The sequence below is a fragment of the Gracilinanus agilis genome, chromosome 3, assembly GCF_016433145.1.
Source record: "Gracilinanus agilis isolate LMUSP501 chromosome 3, AgileGrace, whole genome shotgun sequence".
Classification (NCBI taxonomy): Eukaryota; Metazoa; Chordata; class Mammalia; order Didelphimorphia; family Didelphidae; genus Gracilinanus; species Gracilinanus agilis.
Window position 1 is genome coordinate 433,528,659 of NC_058132.1, and position 26,770 is coordinate 433,555,428.

Sequence of the window (26,770 nt, forward strand, 5' to 3'; positions counted from 1 at the left end):
GTAGACTATCATATCATCTGCAAAGAGTGATAGCTTAGTCTCCTCATTGCCTATTTTGATATCTTCAATTTCTTTTTCTTCTCTAATTGCAACTGCTAGGGTTTCTAGTACAATGTTAAATAATAGAGGTGATAATAGGCATCCTTGTTTTACTCCTGATCTTAATGGGAAGGCTTCTAATTTATCCGCATTGCATATGATGTTTGTTGATGGTTTTAGGTATATACTGTTTATTATTTTTAGGAAAGGTCCTTCTATTCCTATACTTTTCAGTGTTTTCAATAGGAATGGATGCTGTATTTTGTCAAAGACTTTTTCAGCATCTATTGAGATAATCATGTGATTTTTGTTTGTTAGGCTGTTGATATGGTCAATTATGTGGATGGTTTTCCTAATGTTGAACCAACCTTGCATTCCTGGTATAAATCCCACCTTATTGTGGTGAATGATCTTTTTAATTACTTCCTAGAGTCTCTTTGCTAGTATTCTATTTAAGATTTTTGCATCTATGTTCATTAGGGAGATTGGTCTGTAGTTTTCTTTCTCTGTTTTTGATCTCCCTGGCTTTGGAATCAGTACCATATTTGTGTCATAAAAGGAATTTGGTAGGACTCCTTCTTTGCTTATCATATCAAATAATTTGTATAGTATTGGGATTAATTGCTCTTTGAATGTCTGATAGAATTCACTTGTGAATCCATCAGGCCCTGGCGATTTTTTCTTAGGGAGTTCTTTGATGGCTTGTTCAATTTCTTTTTCTGATATGGGATTATTTAGGTATTCTATTTCTTCTGTTGTTAATCTAGGCAGTTTATATTTTTGTAAATATTCGTCCTTATCTCCTAAATTGTTATATTTATTGCCATATAATTGGGCAAAATAGTTTTTAATGATTGCCTTAATTTCCCCTTCATTAGAGGTGAGGTCTCCCTTTTCATCTTTGATACTATCAATTTGGTTTTCTTCTTTCCTTTTTTTATTAGATTGACCAGTACTTTGTCTATTTTGTCTGTTTTTTCAAAGTACCTGCTTCTAATCTTATTTATTAATTCAATAGTTCTTTTACTTTCGATTTTATTAATTTCTCCCTTGGTTTTTAGTATTTCTAATTTAGTTTTCATATGGGGATTTTTAATTTGCTCACTTTCTAATTTTTTGAGTTGCATGCCCAATTCATTGATCTCTGCCCTCCTAATTTGTTAATATATGCACTCAAGGATATAAATTTCCCCCTGAGTACTGCCTTGGCCGCATCCCACATAGTCTGGTAGGATGTCTCATCATTGTCATTTTCTTCAATGAAAACTGTTGATTGTTTCTATGATTCCTTCTTTGACAAATTGGTTTTGAAGAATCATATTATTTAATTTCCAATTAGTTTTTGATTTTCCTGTCCAAGTGCCCTTACTAATTATTATTTTTATTGCATTATCATCTGAGAAGGTTACATTTATTATTTCTGCTCTTTTGCATTTGTTTGCAATGATTCTATACCCTATAACATGGTCAATCTTTGTGAATGTGCCATGTGCAGCTGAGAAGAAGGTGTATTCCTTTTTGTCCCTATTTATTTTTCTCCACATATCAATTAGATCTATTTTTTCTAGGACTTCATTCACCTCTCTTACCTCTTATTTATTTTCTGGTTTGATTTATCTAGATCTGAAAGAGGAGTCTTTAGATCTCCCACTATTATGGTTTTAATATCTATTTCCTTCTTGAGCTCTGACAGTTTCTCCTTTTTGAATTTGGATGCTATACCACTTGGTGCATACATATTGAGCAGTGTTATTTCCTCACTGTTTATACTGCCTTTAATCAGGATGTAATGACCTTCCCTGTCTTTTTTAATCATATCTATTTTTACTTTGGCTTTGTTAGAGATCACAATAGCCACTCCTGCCTTCTTTTTCTCATTTGACTCCCAAAAGATTTTGCTCAAGCCCTTGACCTTAAGCTTGTGTGTTTCTCATATGTGTTTCTTGTAGACAACATATGGTAGGATTTTGGTTTCTAATCCACTCTGCTATTTGCTTCTGTTTTATTGGCAAGTTCATCCCATTCACATTCAGAGTTACAATTATCAGTTGTGCATTCACTGACATTTTTGTATCCTCCTCTAGAGCCACCCCTTCTTCTTACACTATTTCCTTTTAAACCAGTGGTTTGCTTTTAGCCAGTATCCTTTATCCCCTCCCTTGATTGACTTCCCTTTCTGCCCCCTCCCTTGTTATTCTCCTCTCTTTGTTTAATAAGGGCCTAATAAATTCCCTCCCCCTTTTTCTCCACTCTCTTTTTTAACCTCCCCACTCCCCTGCTCCCTTTGGTTTGTCCCTTCTGATTTTCTCAGTAGGGTTAGATAGAGTTTTTTACCAGAATGGATAATAAAGATACTCTTCCCTCTCTGGTTTGATTATACTGAGAGTAAGTTTTGGTTATTACATCTTAATGCTCTCTTCCTCTCCTTCTTATAATAGTATTTATCCCCTCCCCTTCCCATGTCCTCTTTATGTGTAATAGAATATTCTATTTTTCTTATTTATTCAGATTTTTCTTGGTGTCCCCTACTATTCCCCTTTCTTTCCCACCCCCATGTCATATGAGACCACTTAGTATCCTATCCTTTCCTTATGAATTATTCTTCTGGTTGATATAATAGTGAATATTATAATAGTGAATAGAGTTCACTACAGAGAATTATACATAGCACTTTTTCACATAGGAATACAGATCATTAGATCTTAATTAAGTCCTTAAAGAGTCAAATTTAAAAACTTAATAGTTTTCTTTCTTTTTCCTCTGTTTCTTATTTACCTTTTTATGTTTCTCTTGATTTTTGTGGTTGGATATCAAACTTTCTATTTAGTTGTCATCTCCTTTGTGCAAAAATTTGGAAATCTTCAATTTTGTTGAATGCCCATACTTTCCCCTGGAAGTATATAGTCAATTTTGATGGGTAGTTGATCCGTGGCTGAAGGTCCATCTCTCTTGCCTTTCTGAAGATCATATTCCAAGCCTTGCGGTCTTTTAGCATGAAGGATGCCAGATCCTGTGTGATCCTGATTGGCGCTCCCTGATATTTGAATTGCCTCTTTCTGGCTTCTTGTAAGATTTTTCTTTTACTTGGAAGCTCTGGAATTTGGCTATTATATTCCTGGGTTTTGTCTTTTCTATGTTCAGTGTAGAGTGTGATCTTTGGATCCTTTCAATGTCTATATTGCCCTCTTGTTGTAGGACTTCAGGGCAATTTTGCTGAATAATTTCTTTAAGTATGGAATCCAAGTTTCTATTAATTTCTGGTTTTTCTGGAAGACCAATGATTCTCAAATTGCCTCTTCTAGACCGGTTTTCTTAGTCTGTTACTTTCTCATTGAGATATTTCATGTTTCCTTCTATTTTATCAGGCTTTTGACTTTGTTTTATTTGTTCTTGTTGTCTTGAGAGGTCATTGGCTTCTAACTGCTCAATTCTAGCCTTTAGGGACTGGTTTTCAGTTATAACCTTTTTTTTTTCCTTTTCAATATGGTGATTTCTTGTCTTCAGTTGACTTGCCTTACTTTCCAATTGTGAAATTCTGCCTTTTCAGCTGTTATTTTCTTGCCAGATTCCATCTTCCTCAACATCTCATTTTTAAACTCTTCAATAGCTTGTGACCAGCTTTCATTGTTTTGGGAAGGTTTGGATACTTGTTTGTCTTCCTTTGTTGTCTGAACTTTCTCTGTGTAAAAGTTGTTGAGTGTTCCAGAGTTTTTCTTGATAATCTTTTTCTTCTGGGGTTCTTGGCTTGCCATTTCAGCCCCACCCCTTTTCAGCTTTTTCTTCACACTCATGGTCTGCCTGCACTTTCTAAGCTCCCAGGAGCTCCGCTCTCCTTGTCCTCAGTGTCAGGCCTCCTGGTTGTCCCTGGTTTGCCCCTCTGCTCGAGGCTCCTTTAGCAGTCTCAGGGTCTGCTTCCACAGCTGCACTCCCGTCTGCACCGGGTCCTCACTTGAGGTCCTAGCCTGCTCTGGAGATCTTTGTCCACGCCCGGTGAAGTGCCTTCACCAGCACAGATGCTCAGGAAAGTCTGTGCAAACCCCCCAGCCACTTGGGATCCCATGTCTTGCAGCTCTCAGGTACAAGCTCTGGGGCTGTTAGTGATTTACTGGATGCCCAGATCCTGTTTTCACTCTTGTGCGTTGGCCTTGGAGCTCTGCGTGATGTGGGGGTGGTGGTGGAGGGGCTTCTTCCTCTCGCATTGTAGTGAGAGCTATTTCACCCCTTTATAGCATGGAAATGCTCTGATTCTGCGTACGTTCAATACTGCGCCCTGTTGTGGGGTTCCTTCTTTCGTTTGTGTTCGTTTTTATGTCCCCTTGAGGTGTCCTGTATGCCTCGGTTAGGAGAGATGGAGCAGCTGCTCCTTACTCTGCTGCCATCTTAACCGAAAGTCTATATAGTCAATTTTGATGGGTAGTTGATCCATGGTTGCAGGCCCAGCTCTCTTGCCTTTCTGAGTATCATATTCCAAGCCTTGCGATCTTTCAGCGTGGAGGCTGCCAGATCCTGTGTGATCCTGATTGGTGTTCCTTGATATTTGAATTGTCTCTTTCTGGCTTCATGTAAGATTTTTTCTTTTACTTGGATGGTCTTGAATTTGGCTATTATATTCCTGGCATTTTCTTTTCTGGGTCTGGTGTAGAGGGTGGTCTATGAATTCTTTCAATGTCTATATTGCCCTCTTGTTGTAGAACTTCAGGGCAATTTTGCTGAATAATTTCTTTTAGTATGGAGTCCAAATTTCTATTAATTTCTGCTTTTTCAGGGAGACCAATGAATTTCAAATTGTCTCTTCTACACTGGTTTTCTTCGTCTCAGTTTCTTATCGAGATATTTCGTGTTTCTTTCTATTTTTTCAGTCTTTTGACTTTGTTTTATTTGTTCTTGCTGTCTTGAGAGATCATTAGCTTCTAATTGCTCAATTCTAGCCTTTAGAGACTGGTTTTCCTTTTCAATCTGGTCATTTCTGGTCTTCAGTTGATTTGCCTCACTTTCCAATTGTGAAATTTGTCTTTTAAACTGTTATCTTCTTGCCTGATTTCCTTTTGAGCTATTTCAGATTTCTCTAGCCAAATCTTTTCCAACTTTCTTGTCATCTCAGATTTGAACTCTTCAAGAGCTTGTGACCAGTTTTCATTATTTTGGGAGGGTCCGGATGCGATTGCTTGTTTTTTCTCCTCTTCTGTTTGCTCTGTTTGTCTGGATTTTCTCTGTGTAATAGTTGTTGAGTGTTAAAGATTTCTTCTTCTTGTTGTTAATCTTTCTCTTTTGGCCTTCCTGATTCTGGGTTGCCATTGTTAGTCTTGCCTGTTCTCAGCTTTATCCTTGCACTCAGGGTCTGTCCGTGCTCAGGGTCTGTCTGTGCTCAGGGTCTGTCTGTGCTCAGGGTCTCTCTGCTCTCTTTCAGCTCCTGAGGTCTCATATCTGGTTGTTTTCAGGGTCAAGCCCCCGGTGGACCCCATTGCTTGATCCTCTGCTGGAGGTTCCTTCATAGGTCTCGGGGTGCTGCTTTCACAGTCGTATACCCATCTGCACTAGTTCCCCACTCAGGGTTTTAGAACCTTTGCTCACGCCTTTGTCTGCCTCTGCCCGTGCCTGCGCTCCATTTCCGCACTCAAAGTCCATGCGTGTTCTTTAGCCTTTTGGGGTCCTAAGTCTTGCTGCTCTCATGAACAGGCCCCCAAACTTGCTCTATTTTTTTAGACCCTTAACTTTGGTGTATTGTCTCATAGATGGAAGAGTGGTAAGGGTGGGCAATGGGGGTCAAGTGACTTGCCCAGGGTCACACAGCTGGGAAGTGGCTGAGGCCGGGTTTGAACCTAGGACCTCCTGTCTCTAGGCCTGACTCTCACTCCGCTCAGCTACCCAGCTGCCCCCTGCTCTATTTCTTTTGAGCTGGCTTTGGCGTTGTAGGTGGTGTGTGTGTGTGTGTGGGGGGGTTGCTCAGCCCGTGATTTAGTGAGAGCTGTTTCACCCCTTTATAGCATGGAAATGTCTGATTCCAGGTACCTTCCACACTGCGCCCTCTTGTGAGGTCCCTCCATTCGTCTGGATTTGTTTTTATGTCCCCTTGAGCAGTCCTGCATGTTTCGGTTAGGAGAGGTTAAGCACTGCTTTTTACTCTGCCGCCATCTTAACCTGGAAGCCTCCTTAGTTAAGTTTTATTGCTTCTTTGCTTCACGGCACAATACTCTGAGTTGAAATCACACTTTGAACCCCTCAAATATTATCAGCAACTCCTCTGAGTGTATCTATGAGATAAGGATGCCCCATTCAAATTTAATTGGCCTTTCCAATTCCATTATCTTCTCCCAAAAAAAAATTCTCAAAATAAACTGTAAATCCAACCTGGAAAATTGCCTTGATAGAAGTAAAAGCACTGGAGATAAGGGGCAAAACCTGACAGTTTTTGTATTCTTCAATTCCTTAAAGCTATTTAAATGTCATTTTTTATTATCTACTTATTTTTTATCAGATTATAAGCTCTATGGTAAACTCAGTCGCCAAGATTAATTTCAAAATTAATAGTTTCTATTCATTGATTAATTCAATAAATAACTTTATACTATTATCTTAGGTGACCATGAGAAAGATGTGGGGGAATGAAGTGGAGGGAGGAAAAAAATATTAAAAAACATGTATAAGATATGTCTGGGTCCTGACCTTATGTGTAAATTCTTCAATCTTAAATACATGTTTTATAAGTAGATCCTAAGAAAGAAACTTCTTTTTTTAGGTGCTATGGTAGAAAATAGAAAGAAGGTTGATATGTTTTATTTGGTGTAAATGGATTTAAAAAGTTACTTACATTGATAGATGGCCTGAAATTGATATTATTTATTCTGTAAAAACCCAGAGTACTTGGTGATCAGAAGGAAATTCTAAGTTTTGACATGAAAAAAATATTCAGCTTGTGAAGATCATTTTCAGGTTTGCCATACTAGTAATAACAAATGCTTATAATTACTTATATCATAAATTTTTTCTATAGCTTTCCTAAACACAGAAATTACTGATTTCTGTGACCCACATTTCTTCTTTAAAAATCTATGTGCTCTAAATTGGCATAAATATCATTCTCTCTGGGTTTGGGGAGATGAGTTTTAGAAGGTGAAAGAAAATTGGGAATTGAAGTAATCAAATGAAGAAAGTATCAGAAAAGATATAGAGAAGAAATATATCACAGAAAGGAGCAATAACTAGAAATAATAAGTGGAGATTGGAAGAAAATGAGCTGTAACAAAGTTCTAATGCCTCCCAGTAAAAAAATGGTAAAAAAGACATAGTAATAGCAGTGATGACTTTTTTCCACTTAAAATGTCCTTCCTCAGGGTCTTTTCTTGCCATCTACATTAGATGACAATAATACTTCCATTAAGCGATGTTAACACTATCAAGCCAGGAAAGAAGTCCAAAGAAAGTAATAGAAATAATAATGTCTCTTCTAGTGGTTAAAAATAAATAATGAGGAAATAATTGGGCAATAAAAGGATATCTTTATGTCACAGGCATAATCAGGCTGGCAGTATTAGAGACAAGATGAGAAAAGTAAAATACATAGTATTGGCCTGCATTTGCATGATATCTAAGTCCTATTTAGTGGGTAATATTTTAGAGAATCTGAAAGTTTATTGCTCATACTTTTCCAGCCCCAAAGACCAGTGACTTTATTCATCTTCAGACTGATGGAAAAGCATAGGATCCTTCTTGAAAAAAGAAAAGAAAAGAAAACATTTTAAAATGAATGATAATTTTAAATTGCATTTAGTAGACACATTAACCAAAGTTATAATGCCTGTATATACTTCAAATAGATTTTTGATACTGAGATTGATAATCTCTAAGGGTTTGTTTATAAGGAATGATTTTAAAGCACAAATTAAAAATAATTCTTGGCCATATTTTATTGTAGTGTGTCAGTGATCTAAAAACAAAACAACAGAAGAAGATATGCATAAGGTAGGAAATTCGCTGTTTGAAACACACACACACACACACACACACACACACACACACACACACACGTGTGTGTGTTTCAAGAAAGGAAAAAAAATTAGGACTAAGATGAAGGTGAAAAAGAAAAGAATAGCAGCTTCTTAAATGATGAAGGTCTGACTTTAAGACATTTAAATGCTACCATGACAACAAATCTTTTACAACCTTAAGTTGCTTTTTCCTTTCTTACAAAAACAAAAACAACCTGAATAACACTGTTTGATTGAAAGTGGTGAAATATTGTTAGAACATAAATGGCATCACAAGGACTTTAGTGAGGGTCTGTGACAGTAATCATCAACACTGGTTCTATGACACTTCAGGGGGTCTCCAATTATTTCAAGGAGCTATGTTGTCACCAACTTTTCAAAAACAAGTGAATTTTCATTAAAAAAAGGAAAAAAAAACCAAATACATTACAGTCTTTTAGAAGTAGAAGTGGTTGTCATGGAACTGAATAATAAGGTCACAGCTACAGTACGTAGGGAACAATCATTTAATAAGTATTTCTTGGGCAAATACTATGAGCTCATCACTATGCTAGGTACTGGGGGGGATATAGAAGCATAAAACTTTTTTGCCTCAAAATGAATTATGAGCTCTTTGGGGAGACAAAATTTATATACTTACAATATATAGAAATGGATGAAAGAAATATAAGTGCTAATTTATGTTTTATAAACTAAAGGCAATATGAAAGTTCAGAAGAAAAGTAACAATCAATGATTAACTGGGACAGTCAGAAGAGGCTGCATGGAGAAAAATATTACTTCATAAATCTTTGTTCTAATGTATTTTAGTATTTGGTTACTAATAGAATTATCAGGGTAGTGGCATTTTTCTCATATAAAATTAGTTAATATTCCTTGTGGAAATGCAAACTTATCTTATACTATAAGTAATCTTCAGAAATTTCCAGGGTCTGAGGTCTACCTAAATTTCTAGTCTGTTTCCAAAATGGGCAAAGAGGACAGCTATTTATGATCTTGAATATAATCTCCTTTCTAACATGAAAAGTTTAATTCATTCTTACTAAATACATAATAGGCTTAACTTTTTTTCTATCAAATTAAGAATTAATTTGTTACAGATTAGTAAAAGGAAAACTTTGGCAAAATAACAGTCCTCTTCTGAGCCCTTTCTACTCTAGATCTAGATTCATTAACATTCCTCCAAATGCCCTATTTCCAAATAGCTTTTCATTTTTTCTAAAAATTCTTGAAATTTTCTGCCAGGCTTCACATATCCTCTATGTAGATAATAAAAATGATGAGAAGGATGATTATTAAATATATGATAACTGTCAAGACTTATATGGTTAGTGAAATGCCACGAATAGGATCTTTGGACTTAGAACTAGAAAGACCTAAATTTAAAGCTTAAGTTACTAGGTATATGATTCTGGACATTTTCCTAACAAACTTTTCTCAACCTTTGTTTCCTCATTTGCAAAATGAGGAAAACAATAACATCTAAATAACAGACTTCATTTAACATCAAATAATATAAAATGAAGTATTTTTTTACTAAACCTGAAGTGCTACATTTTAGCTATTTGTGTTAATGGAGAAATTGTATTTCTTTAAAAACGCAATTTTTTTTCTTTTTAAAGAAGGATGTAGCTTTTTCTTACATAAATTTCAGTTCATTACAAATTTCACAACCTTAACTGCCATATTTGTCTCAAAACTATCTCATGACAACTTGTATTTATGCATTCTTCCTTTATGAAGGAAAATATAAATATATTTTATATATGAAATATATATGCATAATATGACAATATAATATGAAATATATATGAAAAATATATGAAAAATATGAAGATATGTTTTATCTATATTTCATTTTATCTTTTTATATATACCCACTTTTAAATTTGTTAATGACATCAATTAGTAGTAACTATTTCCTTGGTGGAATCTTTATCTTTGTAAAGATATTTTTGGAAGAAAAATGGATTCTGTGAAGATGAGATTTACTCTCCCCTATTATTCTATATATTTAGTCACCAGAAATGTGTACACACACACACACACACACACACACACACACACACACACTCTTAATCTTTAAGTTGTGGGGAGGTCTATGACTCATATCTGCTAGTATGTGAGAAATCAAAAACAGTTGACTAGGTATTCTGGGAAGATGTTGGCTTAGATAAAGCAAAACTTCAGACCTCCATACCCTTCCACACTGAAACAAAAAACAAAGCACTTTGAGGGGAAAGAAAACAAATCTAACAAAAGGACAGAGCTGGAGAATCCTACTGCTGGACAGCTCAAGAGGTACAGCCAAAAAAAAAGGCCTGAATTCCTAAACTGTTGGGTTTGAAGGTAAGGAAGAAGACGAATCTCAGGATCCCTCCCCATGTGCTGTACAGAATCTCCAGCTGTTCCTGGAATCTCTGGGCAGGCAAACACACTAGTCCAGAGAGAGTCTTGCTGGTGGTGAGCTCAGGGCATTGAACACAGACACAGAGAGGTGGCTAGAGGAGAAATGCAGAGAGGGGACCCAAGTTGTAGTGAAAACATTCCATCTTTCCCTGACCCCCTTCTCTAGAGGTTTAACCTCAGGGCACAACAAGCTCTACAAATTTGTCCCCTCCTGGCTTAATCCCATCAATAAGACAGATAAGAAGTCTGCAGAGGGCAGGGAAACTCCAACAAACCTCCTCCATAGACTGCAGAAAAAGTAACTACAAACTTGTATTGCCAACTGCAGAAGATCTTACACCAAAGTGCATTAAAACCATCTGCTTAACCTCACCAGCAGAGCAGAGAAGGCACAGGAGAGAAATAAGGAAAAATATGAGTAAACAACAGAAAAATAAACAAGAAATTACAATTGACAGCTTCTTTCAAGGAAGTGAATTAAGAGCAAATGAAATAGAAGATCAAGGAACTCCAAGCAAAACCAAAGAAACTCCAGTGAATTGGACACAGGCTTTGGAAGATCTCAAAATTAAATTAACTGAAGAACTCAAAAAAACAACAACAATGAAGCAAGGCTGAAGACAGTTGGAAAAAGGAAATATATGAACTAAAACAAGAAAATAGTGTCTTGAAAGCCAAAAATGACCAGCTTGAAAATGAAACAAAGAAGGTGGAAGATGACCTACAAAGAAAATCAGACCAAAAGGAGAAGGATGAGCAAAAAAGCCAGGGATTAAATTCAGTCTTTAAAAATCAGAATCCAACAACTAAAAGTAAATGACTTCACAAGGCAGCAAGAATATATAAAACAAAATTGAAAGAATGAAAGAATTGTGGAAACTATGAAACACCTCATTGACAACCACAGATCCTGAAAATTAATCGAAAAGAGACAATTTGAAAATTATTGGTCTTCCAGAAGATCATGACAAAAGGAAAAGCCACATCAAGATAGTCTATAAGTCCAAAGAGCCCAGCTTGTGGGAAAAAATCCACTATTTAACAAAAACTGCTGGGAAAATTAGAAAACAATATGGGAGAGATTAGGTTTAGATCAACATCTCACATGCTGTACAACAAGATAAAGTCAAAATGGATGAATGGCTTGAATATGAAGAAGGAAATTATAAGTAATTTAGGTGAACACACAATAATATAATCTCTGGGAAAGGAAAGATTTTAAAATGAAGCAAGAGTTAGAAAAAATTACAAAATGTACAATAAACAATTTTGATTCGATTAAACTAAAAAGATTTTGTACAAACAAAACCAATGCAACTAAAATTAGGAGAGAATCAATAAATTGGTAAAAAAATCTTTATAACAAAAAACTCAGACAAAGGTCTAATTACTCAGATTTATAAGGATCTAAATCAATTGTATAAAAAAGTAAGCCATTCCCCAATTTATAGATGGGCAAGGGACATGAAAAGGCAATTTTCAGATAAAGAAATCAAAACTTTCAATAAGAAGATGAGAAACTGTTCTAAATCTCTTATAATTAGAGAAATGCAAATCAAAACAAATCTGAGGTACCACTTCTCACCTAGCAGATTGGCTAACATGACAGGAAAGGAAAATGGTGAATGTTGGAGGGGATGTGGCAAAATTGAGACATAGATACATTGTTGGTGTGTTGTGAATTGATCCAACCATTCTAGATGGCAATTTGGAACCATGACCAACGGGCTTTATAAGACTCTTTGCCCCTTGATCCAGCCATACCACTGCTGGGTTTATACCCCAAAGAGATCATAAAGAAAAAGACATGTAAACAAATATTTATAGCCACACTCTTTGTAGTGGCAAAAAACTGGAAAACAAGGGTATGATCTTCAATTGGGGAATGGCTGAACAAATTGTGTTATCTGCTAGTGATGGAATACTATTTTGCTCAAAGGAATAATGAAATGGAGGAATTCCATGTGAACTGGAATGACCTCCAGGAATTGATGTGTGGGAGGCCAATAAGAGAAACAGAGTCTCAGATAAAAATCTGAGATCCCTCTTTTGATCCCTTTTGTGATCCACACCTTTTCTTGTTGAAAAGAATTGTGGACTTATTGGAAAACTTTAAGCTCTTAGCAAATCAGAAGTCAAGAGATTAACATGCTTCCCCTTTGGTTAGAAATGCAGCTGCTTGGCAAGCCAAAGCCAAAACCTTAGTTTAGCATGGGTATTTTGCCCATGAGAAAAGTATTCTCAGATTTAGCTTGCTGATAATCATGAAGTTGAAAGTCCAGCCTGGTTCTTATCTTCACCTTGAAGTTTTTGAAGCCTCCTTGTATTGTCTAAGTTTTAATGGCATTTATGTGCAGCCATAAATCTTTCTCTGTGCTTGTGGATGAAAGGGAGTTTGAATTTTCACATATAATAAACTTGTGACTCAATGGCACTTCAGAGAAGCAGCTATGAGTTAACAGAAAGATCATCTCCCATGTCCCATTACTTTCTTATCAACTAAGCTGTCATTATCAGATTATCCGGAGATGATAAAGAGATTTCGACATTATTGGTGCAGACTGAAAGGAGGAGAACCAGGAGAACATTGTACACAGAGACTGATACATTGTGGTAAAATCGAATGTAATAGACATCTCACATGCAGCAATGCAATGATCTGGGACAATTATGAGGGACCTATGAAAAAGAATGCTATCCACCTTCAGAGGAAGAACTATGGCAGTAAAAACACAGAAGAAAACAGTTGCTTGAACACATGGGTTGATGCGGATATGATTTGGGATGCAGATTCTAAACAACCACCCCAGTGCAACTATCAACATTATGGAAATAAGTCTGGATCAATGACACATGTAAAAAGCAGTGGAAATGCACATTGGCTACGGAGGTAAGTGAGGGTGGAGGGGAGAGTAAGAACTTGAATCATGTAACCACAGAAAATTTTTCTAAAAATGAAATGAATGATGAGCTGGAGGATTTCTATTGAACTGGAGACCTCCAGGAATAGATGCAATGAAGGGAGCAGAACCAGGAGAATATTGTACACAGAGACAGATATATTGTGACACAATTGAATGTAATAAACTTTTCTACTAGCAGCAATGCAATGCACTTATGAGAAAGAATGCTATCCACATCCAGAGTAAGAAATGTGGCAGCTGAAATGCAGAAGAAAAATGTATGATTGATCATATAGTTCATTGGGGATATGATTGGGGTTTTGGTATTAAAAAATCACCTTATTGCAAATATTAATATGTAAATAGGTTTTGAACAATGATACAAGTATAATTCAGTGGAATTGTTTGCCAGCTCTGGGAGGGGTGAAGGAAAAGAGGAGGGAAACCACATGAATCATGTAACCATGGAAAAATATTCTAAATAAATTAAACAATTTTAAATCTACTTGAAAATTTTTTCTTGCAAGGAATTATTAAAAGATTAAGCAGCATGATCTCTGAATATATGTTTTCATCCAGATTACCACTTAATTGTTTCTTCCAAGTTATTCATACTATATATTCTATATTGAATGTATTTTCCTCCACATTACATTGCCATGGAGACTTGGTGCACTGGGGTAAACTATGTTACACAGCCCACCAAGTGCAAGCCTGTATTAAGCAGAGTGTTTTCAGAACTCTTGGTCTTTGAGTTTGAAAGGGATTTCCTCCTCCGGAGAAACCATGGAGCTGAGATAGAAAGAAGGCAAACAACTAATAGAAAAAAGGAGGAAACACTGCATCTAGATTCTGACCTCATCACAGCTTACAGGGAAGGGCACAAAGGATTCACTACCATCCTCATCCAAGAAAAGAAAAAATGGAAAGGCACAAATAATCATACTTGGAGCATGAATGAAATAGAAGAGAGGAGTCACAGATGGAAAGGATCCTTTCTCAGATCAAGTGCTCATTGGGATAGGGATATAAGACCAAGTAAACAAATCAAAGTTACTGTGATTGTTATAGCCCTGAGTCAAGAAGATAGTTTTTAGTTTTCCTGGAGTGTTGCATTAAAAACTTTCATTCACACTTGTACGTGTATAATAGCTTACTTGACTAAGTCCCATACACACTGCTCATTTTAGCTACTCAAAGGATGATTACTATTGTTTTCATGGATTTTTAGAGTCATTTTTCTCATTTCTTACCTAATGCTAGTTCACAAGCTTTTCTTTAATAACCAAATAGTAGATTTATTTATATTCATCTGCAAATTCTTGTTATACAGCCCATTGGCTGGGCTTTGCACCTTCGGCTTTGGGGTTTATACAAGGAAGCCTATTGCTAAATCAGGATTCAATGCCAGACTACATACCTTCTGGGGCCTGGTCCAGGTATTGGGTGCTCCTTCAGGACTCATGGGGTGTGTTTTCCTGGACCCAGAAGCTGGCAGACTGAGCATTCCTTTTGTAGGAATCTCAGCAGAGAACTTGAGGGATTAGAGGTCCCTCCTGCCAAAAAGACATGCTGGAAGTAGACTGAGCATTTTTTTCATAGGAATCTCAGCAGGGAACTTGAGGGGTTAGCGACCCCTCCTGTCCAGTGGATGTGCTAGCAGTGGACCTAGAATTTGAATGCCCTTTGGGCAGAGTCCAGGATTTATTCCCTTGAGTGTGAATGCATGGGTGAGTGGCCATACAGTTGATTTATGTCTGTCCTCTCTGTCTTCCCTCCAAGCATATTTGTTTCTGTACTTATCTCATTGTTCTAAGTGTTTGGTCTCTTCTGTTACCCTTGCTTTTGCGGGTTGTGATGGGACAAGGAGGCTCAACACTGTTGTCCCTCATGTTGGAACATTTCCCACAATTTCAGTCCCGGGTTCACAATTTCTCTTTACAGCTGATGAAAGGGAAACTAGTGACCTTTGGTTCCACAGAATGGCCAACCTTTATGGTAGGGTGGCCCTGTAAAGGAACTTGCAATTGAATACTGTCAGAAAAGTAAATATTGAATAAAAATATGTAGGCATTTGGACTATAAAGAGAATTAAGTTTTCCACCTGAATAGGTTAAGGATATATGATATGCAAACTGTATGAAATTAACAAGGAAAATTTGACTAGCCCAGGAATCTAATAGGTTTAGACCTGAGGATAAAAAAAAAGAAAAAATAGGTGTGGATTCTGGTGCAAAATAGATACAATAAATGGTAAATCATAATAATATTGATGGAATTTAATCAGCTATATAGCAATGTTTTGAGGTAAAAGGAAACAAAACTGGAGGTTCTATTCTGTTTTAAAGAGAGTTTGAAAGGAACAAGAGTAAATGCTTTGAAATTCTGTTTGTTTACATACTAAAAGATTGCTAAAGGACTTAAAGTTATTTGAAAGTTGTGGAGTTCAAACTAAAATCTGTTGAGAATAATTTATTATGAAGATTTTGATACATGAAAAATTTTAAATTGTGATGATTTCAGTTGTTAAAGAGGGATAAGAGACAAGGTTGTTAAGTAATGAAAACCTAAACCGAGCCAAATATCCTTAGGATAAATTGCTCACAAGCTTTTTACCCCTTCTTTGAACACAGGAAGTAGAAAGAAGTACTTATAATTGTTCCACATTGATACTTAGGGACTGACATAGCAGCATAGTATATCAGTTTAACCTATATTTTAAAAGTTGATAGAAAAGCAACAGATCAGTTTTGTAAAACAGGGTTTTTTTTAGCAGTACAGTCTCAAGAAGACTGCTTTCCATCCTTATTTATCTCTTTATCATAAGAGTTCATCATAAATGGTTTTCATCTCAATAAAGTTGACTAACTTTATTATTACATTTGACTTCCTGGTCAAAAATAGATAAGCAGCCTGCTTATCAAAAGGCTTGCTTTAAGGTTTACAGTACTTAAAAGGTTTTAGATCTCATAATTTTAAAATAGACCCTGTAAAACTGCATGCTTTATAATATTCCTTTTAAATATGACTTTTATGTGAATTGCTGCTAAAACATGTATTTTAAGAATTGTTTGAATGTAAGCAAAAGCTCATTGTAAAACTGACTGTATCATAGATTCTACTCAGTCCTCAGTGTTTACCTCAGTTTACCAATTTGTACTATGAACTGAGACTTATAATTGAATGTTAATTATTACCAAAATATGTAAGAATAACTGAATGGTCAGCCTTGTAGGGATGTGAAAGGCTTGTTTGAGGGTATGGAAAATTGTTTCTAGACTGCTGCTTGGCAGAATTTCTCTGAGCTGTAATGGGTAAGGCTTGTCTTTTAAGGAAGGAGAAGTCTTCTGGGATCTAATGGTGATGTAGAGAATGTTCTGTGATAGTTAGAGAGGCAATTCTAGGGCTCAACCTGGACTGGACCTCTTCTGACCATCTAAACTACTAATCCTCAAGTGGCACAGCAATGGCATGAGCCAGTGATAGCTTTAGCCTATACATGGAGCCACCTTACTACGTGTCCCTTGGGACTTGAGGAAATGTTTTCCCTGTCTGCCTTTCCTTTTGTGACAAGTCCCATAATCAGCACATGATGCAAATTGTAAAATTAAAGTTTCCATTTCCCCAAACAACCTATTAGGTTAATAATTGAAAATTATCAAATTTTTAGGGAATATATTTTTGAGAAGTAGGTAAAGTTAAGTAATAAATGACTTGTGTCTGCAGCCTTAATTTACCACAATAGAAGTTTGGATCTTGAGCTTGGAAATATAACCCAAAGCTTTCTGGATTTCTTCTAGAATCTGGGATAAAGAAATTCATCTGTAAAATATGGTTATTTAAGTATTTATAGATGCCCTATTAATGTGAGCTTTGAAAAACGATATTATATAACAGAACCATCACATGCCAACTCCGCAAACAACTTAGGAATAAAACTTCCTAAAAGGATCAATTCCTGTCAAAGGATAATTTCTGGAGATGAAGTCTGTTGGCTACCCAGATATTAAGGTTTAATATCGGTTTCTATTGTGCTAATTTTCTCTCTTTATATCCCATGTTCTAGTTTTTGCTCCAGTCCTGGGTCCTATACTTCTGCTTTAGGAACTGATGTTCCCCCTTTTGACCTGTATGCCAGTCCAGGGAAACAATCTCTGGATACACATCCTTCAAGTCTCCAGGCCTTCAGGACCCTAGCCTTCACTGCAGACATGCCCCTGAAGAACCTGTACCCACAGCTCCTGCTCCTCCTCTCAGGGATTCTACACCCCTTATCAGCTATGAAGAAGCTACAGAAGGCTGAAATCAACACCCCATTCCCTTAGATATTTGGAGGAGGGGGGAGGTAGCATAGGACATTGTACCACCCTAGTGTAGACATTTCTCAGGCAAACTATAGGCAGGAAAATTCCTTTGCTCCTGCTATGTACCCTTACCTGACACTGAGTCAAAGGTTTGACTCAGTTACTAGTAGAGGGGGATTTGAGGTGGGACAATGAAGCCTCCTGGGAATGTACTGGGATGGAGGGATCCTGCAGGCTTATATGGGGACTGGTCAGTGGCACAAATTAGAAATTAATGTTGAAGTTCATTTATATGCTTGTCTATTGGCTTGACTCCCTGCAATGTGCTTGATAAAGCTTGTCTTACAGGACAAAACTGCTCGGTCTGGAAGGGCGCTGCATTGCCAGCACTACTACCCCACTTCTGAGCCTCTCCCCTTTGCCCTGTGCTCACAATCCACCCTGAGTGCCCATTCTCATTAAAATTTTGGTAGGGCTGGGCATAGGAGGAACTGAAGCCCTAAGCACTGCTTCCCTGGTTCAGGAAACCAGAACTTCCAGTCTCTCTTACCAGACTGACTTAGACCTTAGTGAAGTAGAAACCTCTGTTAATTTCTTGGAAAAAATCACTGACCCTCTCTGGTCCCTCATCCGGGCAGCATACAAGGAGTTGAACCCCACCACCCCAGACACTGTTGCCTTTGCTTTGATACAAGAACCCTTTTTATGAGGCAATAGTCCTCATACTCTTAATTCTCAGAGCTGAATATCCAGAACTGCCAGTGGACAAGCTGGAAGGTATGAATTACTTTACAATCTGGTGCCAGGATCTGGCCTCTGCATTGGGGATGTAACCTCCAGGTTCAAACACCTGTGCTCTGTCATTAAAACACCTACCACAGGAATCAAGTGGCTAATACCCCCTTCTGGTTCTTGGTGGTTATGTACTGCCACTGGTTTAACCTGTTGCCTAGCAACCAATACCTTCCAAGAGGAGATATGCCTCCTTGTCTCAGTTGTGCCCTGGGTCATTTTCCACCCAGGGGAAGCCCTCTACCAATTCTGGGACCTCTTCTCCTCCTATTCCTTCTTCTGACTATAGGCCCCTGCATGATTAACTGGCTGCTTGCTTTTGTGAGGGATTGCATTAATACTGTCCAACTCATGGTCCTGCAACATCACTATCAAACCATCCACATCCCAGAATATAATGAAACCAGACCTTGAGAATCATTTTCCAAAGGTCCAAAGAGAAAAAGTGGGGAATGTAGGACCCCAAAGTTATGACACAGGAACTAGGCATCTAGGGACTTTACAGCCAGGAATCTTTCAAGAACCAGTGATTACTAACAACAGAATATTTGTTGTGACACAATGTAACTAGGCTCTGGGAGGTTGTATACACCTTACATCTAGCTTAAAAGCCCATGCTTTCCTCACAACGGGGTCCATGTTGGCACATCAGATTCTGAGGCCTGGATCCTAGCTCGAGCTATCAATAAAAGTTCCTTTTGTTTTTACATTGTCGGAATAGACTCATCCTTGCAAGAGGGATCTGGAATGGGCACAACAACATCCATTCATTTATCTTCTGTTTATTTAGGTCAGGAAAGGAAACATATCCCCCATTGTATTAGGGAAAACTAAACACTTTGATCTTGGGGTTCCCTAATGCACTAACCTTTAACCAGTGATGATCTGTTAGAACTCATTACTTAGTGGCTACTATATTCTTAAAACTTTGTACTTACCTTTCTTAACTTAGGGATTCTGATCTCTGTTATTGATGTACAAATTTTGTTCAATATCCCAGCTGTCTCTCCTCTCTTCACATTAATCTATCTCTATCTATCTCTACATTAATCTACCTCTTGTACCCAATACTCTACTCAAGATCTACTCATTCTTTCCATGGCTCACCTGAAATGTCTACTCAAATATCAAACTTTAATTACAAACTTCATCTTTTACCATTCCTTACATGTTCTGGCACTTACAAAGACCTGACTCCTTTCTGATGAGAACATTTTTCTTGTCACTCAGTCAATAAGCATTTATTAAGCACTTCTCATGTGTCAGGCACAGTGCCAAGTATTCGGGATAGAAAAAGAGGCAAAAGACAAGCTCTGCCATTAAGAAGTTCATAATCTAATGAGGGAGACACAAAGTAAACAAATATGCACACACATCATATATATGGGAAAAATAATACTGAGTGTTCTTTTTCTCACAGATATATACTTACTGGTAGTCATGGGAGAGTTATGAGAGAGAATATATTATATTCCTTATCCTCATAGCCAGTTTCCTCTACTATATTCATTAAGGAACTTTTCTGCCTTTTATGTTTGTTTTTTTTTTTTGCTATAAAATTTTATTTACCATTAATTACAACGTTTTTATCTTACAAAACTACTTATAAACATTTTTGGCACATAAAAGGATACTTTTCTTATCAATTCCTTTAGACATAATCCTAGAAGTGGAATCACTTTGAATATGAATATTTTCCTTGTTTTACTCACACATTTTTAGGTAATTTTTCTAAATGGCTATACTTATACATAGCTACACCAAGCATTCATTTCTATGATTATCATCCTATAACTAATATTAATTATTCTCATGGTTCTCCATTTACATCAATTGTATGTGAGGTGAAACAGAGAATTGATCTCATTTGGGTTTCTATTATTATTTATTTGAAGAATTATTATGTATATTAAGGCTACATTTTTCCCTCTGATAACAGTCTCTTCACATATTTTGACTAATTATTACAGAATGGCTTTTGGTTTATGTGTACACATACACTGTTATAAACACAAACATTTATATATGCTATATATGGAGTAAATGGGTGTTCAAGGAGTACTAACACCTCTGGAGTGAGAGGCTGCTGAGCCCTTTTCAGAGCTGCTAATCCATTTTTGGTGGCACTCAATTCTTACCTGTGGCTCCAAGAAGGTAAACCATACATAGCAGCCACATCCTGGCAAACTCTCTTGTCAAATGGGCTAAATTGGTTTGAGGGGAATGGATGGACTAGAAAACGATAAGTGAGTTAGAGGAAGTTTTCAGCAGTAATATGAAGTCTTTCCCATGCAGAAGGGACAAATGAGAACAATTTCTTCCAACAGTCATGAAGGTGAAGCTGTCAAGTCCTTAGAGCTTGGTCAGGCATCAAAGAAGCCATGGACACCGATTGCATCATAGGCCATGACTAGTCACTCTGATTTTGTTCTTTCATTGGAGTTTGGTGTCTCTGGAAGAAACTTTGTGCAACTCTTTCTCACTTAAATTGAATTCATGCACAGATTGAGACATTATACCAGGATGTCACTGGTCCTCTTAAGAAACAAAGGACAAAACAATAATATGCTTTCATTTATAATATATAAATAGAATATATAATAATACTACATATTACACATGTACATTAAAATCTTCCTCTATTCCTTTTGTGTTCTTGGTTTTTTATTTTAAAAAATATTATATATGTTAATACAATTTTTAATAATTGTTTTCTGAAATTTTGTAATCCATTCCTCCTTCCTGAGATGGCAAATAATATAAACTAAAGGTTATACCTGTACTATCAAGAAACATATCTTTCCATGTTCATATATTTCCACTATTCTATGTTAACCTAATTTATTTATAGTTTCCTTTTTTATGTTTAAGTCATTCATACATTCTGAACTCATCTTGGTGTAGGGTGTGAGATGATGATCTAAACCTAATCTTACGCATAATGTTTTCCTGCTTTCCCAGCAGTTTTTGTTAAATAGAAAAATCTTGTCCTAAAAGCTGGGATCTTACGGTTTATAAAACACTAGCTTGCTTAGGTCATTTACCCCAAGTCTATTCCACTGTTCCTTCCTTCTGTTTCCTAGCCAGTTTTGATGACCACTGCTTTATAGTACAGTTTAAGATATGGTACTGCTAGGCTCCCATCCTTCACATTTTTTTCATTATTTCCTTTGATATTCTTGATCTTTTGTTCTTCTAAATCTTATGTTTGTTATGATTGTTTTCTAATTCAGTAAAGGAGTTTCTTGGTAGTTTGATATGTATGGCACTGAATAAGAATATTAATTTGAGTGGGATTGTCATTTTTACTATGTTAGCTCATCCTACCAACAAGCAATTAATGTTTTTTCCAATTGTTTAGATCTAGTTTTAATTGTTTGGAAAGTGTATTGTAGTTTTGTTCATATATTTTCTGTGTTTGTCTTGACAAATAGATCCCGAAATATTTTGTATTATCTAGGTTGATTTTAAATGGAATTTTTCTTTCTAACTCTTGCTGCTGAGATGTGTTGGAAATATATAGAAATGTAATGATTTATGCGGGTTTACTTTTTGTCCTGCAACTTTGCTAAAGTTTTTTATTGTTTCCACTAGCTTTTTAGTTGATTCTTTAGGATTCTTTAAGTAGACCATCATATCATCTGCAAAGAGTGATTGTTTAGTCTCCTCATTGCCTATTTTAATATCTTCACTTTCTTTTTCTTCTCCAATTGCTACTGCTAGTGTTTCTAATACAATGTTTAAATAGTAGAGATGATAATGGGCATCCTTATTTCACTTCCCAAATAACTAACTAAATAAAGACATTAATTTCTTTAATGAAAAATTAATTTTAAAATTATATATAAAAATTATAAACTATATATTGTAAACAAATTGTAATAAATAATACAAATGAATAAATTATAATTATTTTTTTCAAACAAAACCATATTTAATAAAACAACAACAAAAATATACAATACCTTTAGCTTGCCCTTAACCCCAAATAAATAAACAATTGAATATATACATTAAAACTTATTCTCTTTTCCACTACCCTTTAATCTACCTTTTTGATCACAATGCTCAGCAGTATAAGTGCTACTCTACAAGAAAACCTTGTGGTTTTTGCCCAATTAGGAACTTATAGAGTTCTAGATTACCTCTTCGTTTCTATGTGGCTTGTAGTTTTCTTTTTTGACAACAAAGGAGAATGCGAGTCAATATGCAAGTTCAATTGAACCAGATAGTGCATCACTTACAAGCTCAAATGACAAAGGAGGATTCACCCCAACACAGGTCTTATTTTTGCAAACCTGTTTCCCCTGAAATAGGAATATCAGGACCGTCTACTATATCTCAGGTGCAGAAACTCCTCTCTTGCACTCTGAACCAATTTGCTCATGCTCTGCAACTCCTAGCTAACATTACCTACCCACAGGTTTCCCCAAAACCACAACCACTAAATTATTGCTGTGCAGACCTTTTCCCCTTAAGGGAAGCATCCACAATAGGACTTTCTAATTGTTACTGCTAGTGTTTCTAGTTAAATGTTAAATAATAGAGGTAATAATGGGCATTCTTGTTTCACTCCTGATCTTATTGGGAAGGCTTCTCATTTATCCCCATTGCATATGATGCTTGTTGATGGTTTTAGGTATATACTGTTTATTATTTTTAGGAAAGGTCCTTCTATTCCTATACTTTTCAGTGTTTCCAATAGGAATGGGTGCTGTATTTTGTCAAAGGCTTTTCTTGCATCTATTGAGGTAATCATGTGATTTTTGTTTGTTAGATTGTTGATATGGTCAATTATGTAGATGGTTTTCCTAATGTTAAACCATCCTTGCATTCCTGGTATAAATCCCAACTGATCATGGTGGATGATCCTCTTGATCACTAGCTGGAGTCCTTTTGCTACTATTCTATTTAAGATTTTTGCATCTATGTTCATTAGGGAGATTGGTCTATAGTTGTCCCTTCCTGTTTTTGATCTATCTGGCCTTGGAATCAGTACCATATTTGAGTCATAAAGGGAATTTGGTTGGACTCCTTCTTCACTTATTATATCAAATAATTTGTATAGTATTGGAATTAGTTGGGTCTTGAATGTTTTATAGAATTCACTTGTGAATCCATCAGGTCTTGACGATTTTTTCTTTGGGAGTTCCTTGATGGTTTGTTCAATTTCTTTTTCTCATATTGGATTATTTAGGTACTCTATTTCTTCTGATGTTAATCTAGGGAATTTATATTTCTGTAAATATTCATTCATATCACTTAGATTGCTATATTTATTGCCATATAATTGGGTAAAATAGTTTTTAATGATTGCCTTAATTTCCCCTTCATTAGAGGTGAGGTCTCCCTTTTCATCTTTGATACTGTCAATTTGGTTTTCTTCTTTCCTTTATTTTATTAGACTGACAAGTACTTTGTCTATCTTAAATCATTTTTCAAAATACCATCTTCTAGACTTATTTATTAATTCAATAGTTCTTTTAATTTTGATTTTATTAATTTCTCCCTCAATATTTAGTATTTCTAATTTAGCTTTCATCTGAGGATTTTTAATTTGCTCACTTTCTAGATTTTTAAGTTGCATGCCCAATTCATTAATCTGTGCCCTCCCTAATTTGTTAATATATGCACTCAAGGATATAAATTTTCCCCTGATTACTGACTTAGCTCCATCCCACAGTGTTTGGTAGGATGTCTCGTCATTGTCATTCTCTTCAAAGAAATTGATGGTTGTTTCTGTGATTTCTTCTTTAAGTTACTGGTTTTGGGGAATCATATTATTTAATTTCCAATTAGTTTTTTGATTTGCCTGTCCAGATGCCCTTACTAAGTATTGTTTTTATTGCATATGATCTGAGAATTTTACATTTATTATTTCTGATCTTTTGCATTTGTTTGCAAGGTTTCTATGCCCTATTACATGGTCAATCTTTGTGAAGGTACCATGTGCAGCTGAAAAGAAGGTATATTCCTTTTTGTCTGTATTTTTCTTCACATATCTATTAAATCAAATTTTTCTAGGACTTCATTCACCTCTCAACATTTTCTTATTCATTTTTTTGGTTTGATTTATCTAGATCTGAAAGAGGGATATTTAGGTCTCCCACTAGTATGGCATTACTATCTATTTCCTTCTTGAGCTCTGCCAGTTTCACCTTTCAGAATTTGGATGCTATGCCATTTGGTGTATACATATTGAGAACTTTGATTTCCTCATCGTCTATACTGTCTTTTATCAGGATGTAATTACCTTCCCTCTCTTTTTAAATCATATTTATTTTTACTTTGGCCTTGTCAGAAATCATGATCTCCACTCTTGCCTTCTTCTTCTCATTTGAAGATAAAAAGATATTGCTCAAGCCCTTTACCTCAAACCTATGTATGTGCACCCACCTCATATGTGTTTCTTGTAGAGAACATATGGTAGGATTTTGGTTTCTAATCCACTCTCCTATTTTCTTCCATTTTATGAAAGAGTTCATCCCATTCACATTCATAGTTATAATTATCAGTTGTGTATTCCCCAACATTTTGGTATCCTCTTAGTTCTACTCCTTCTTCTTACACTATTTTCTTTTAACCCAGTGGTTTGCTTTAAGCCAGCAACCTTTGTCCCCTCCCTTGATTTACTTTCCTTTCTACCCCCTCCCTTATTATTCCCCCTTTTTATTTTTAAGAACTAATGAATTCCCTCTCCCTTCTTCTTCCCTTTCTTTTTTGACCTCCCCACTCCCCTGCTCCCCTTGGTTTGTCCATTCTGACTTTCTCAGTAGGGTTAGATAGAGTTTTATATCCCAATTGATATAGCTACTCTTCCCTCTCAGGGTTAATTCCACTGAGAGAAAGGTTTAAATATTACATTTTAATGCTCTCTTCCTCTCCTTCTTATAACAGTATTCATCCCATCCCCTTCCCATGCCCTCTTTGTGTATAATAGAATATCCTATTTTTCTTATTCATTCAAGTTTCTCTTGGTGACTTCTACTATTCACCCCCCCTTTCCTGCCTCCCATATCATTTTAGCCCATTTAGTACTCCAACTTCTCCCTAGGAATAATTCTTCTAATATCTATAATAGTGAATAGAGTTCACTACAGGGAATTATACATAACATTTCTCCACATAGGAATACAAATAATTAGATCTTATTGAAGCCCTTAAGAAGCAAATTTTTTTAAAAAAGAGTTTTCTTTCTTTCCCATTTGTTTCTTATTTACCTTTTCATGTTTCTCTTGATTTTTGTGGTTGGATATCAAACTTTCCATTTAGTCCTGGTCTTTTCAGTGCAAATACTTGGAAATCTTCTACCTTGTTGAATGCCCATACTTTTGCCTGGAAGTATAAAGTCAATTTTGATGGTTAGGTGATCCTTGGTTGTAGACCCAGTTCTCTTGCCTTTCTGAATATCATATTCCAAGCCTTGTGTTCTCTTATTATGGAGGCTGCCAGATCCTGTGTGACCCTGATTGGTGCTCCTTGATATCTGAATTATCTCTTTCTGGCTTCTTCTAAAATCTTTTCTTTTACTTGGGAGCTCTTGAATTTGGCTATTATATTCCTGGGGGTTGTCTTTTCAGGGTCTAGTGTAGAGGGTGATCTATGGATCCTTTCAATGTCTATATTACCCTCTTGTTGTAGAACTTCAGGGCAGTTTTATTGAATAATTTCTTTTTTTATGGAGTGTAAATTTCTATTAATTTCTGCTTTTTCAGGAAGACCAATGATTCTCAAATTGTCTCTTCTGGACCTGTTTTCTTGATCTGTCAATTTCTCATTGTGATATTTCATGTTTCCTCCTATTTTATCAGTCTTTTGACTTTTCTTTATTTGTTGTTGCTCTCTTGAGAGATCATTACCTTCTAATTGCTCAATTCTAGCCTTTAGAGACTGGTTTTCCTTTTCCATCTGGTCATTTCTGGTCTTCAATTTACTTGCCTCCCCTTTCAATTGGGAAATTCTTCATTTTACACTCTTATTTTCTTGCCAGATCTCTTCCATCTTTCTCATCATCTCAGAATAGAACTCTTCAATAGCTAGTGACTAGTTTTCATTATTTTGGGAAGGTTTGGATATGATCATTTGTTTATTCTCCTCTGCTGTTTGCTCTGTTTTCTGGACTTTCTCTGAGTAAAAGTGTTCAAGTGTTAAAGATTTCTTGTTGTTGTTCTTTCTCTTTTGAGATTCTTGTTGATGGCTTGCCATTGTGAGCCACATGCTCTCTCAGGTTTATCCTCAAGCCTAGGGTCTGTCTGCACTCTTTAGGCTCCTAAGGTCTAAGGTATAGTTATTTTCAGGGTAAAGCCTCCTGGTGGTCCCCTTACTTTTTTCTCTGCCC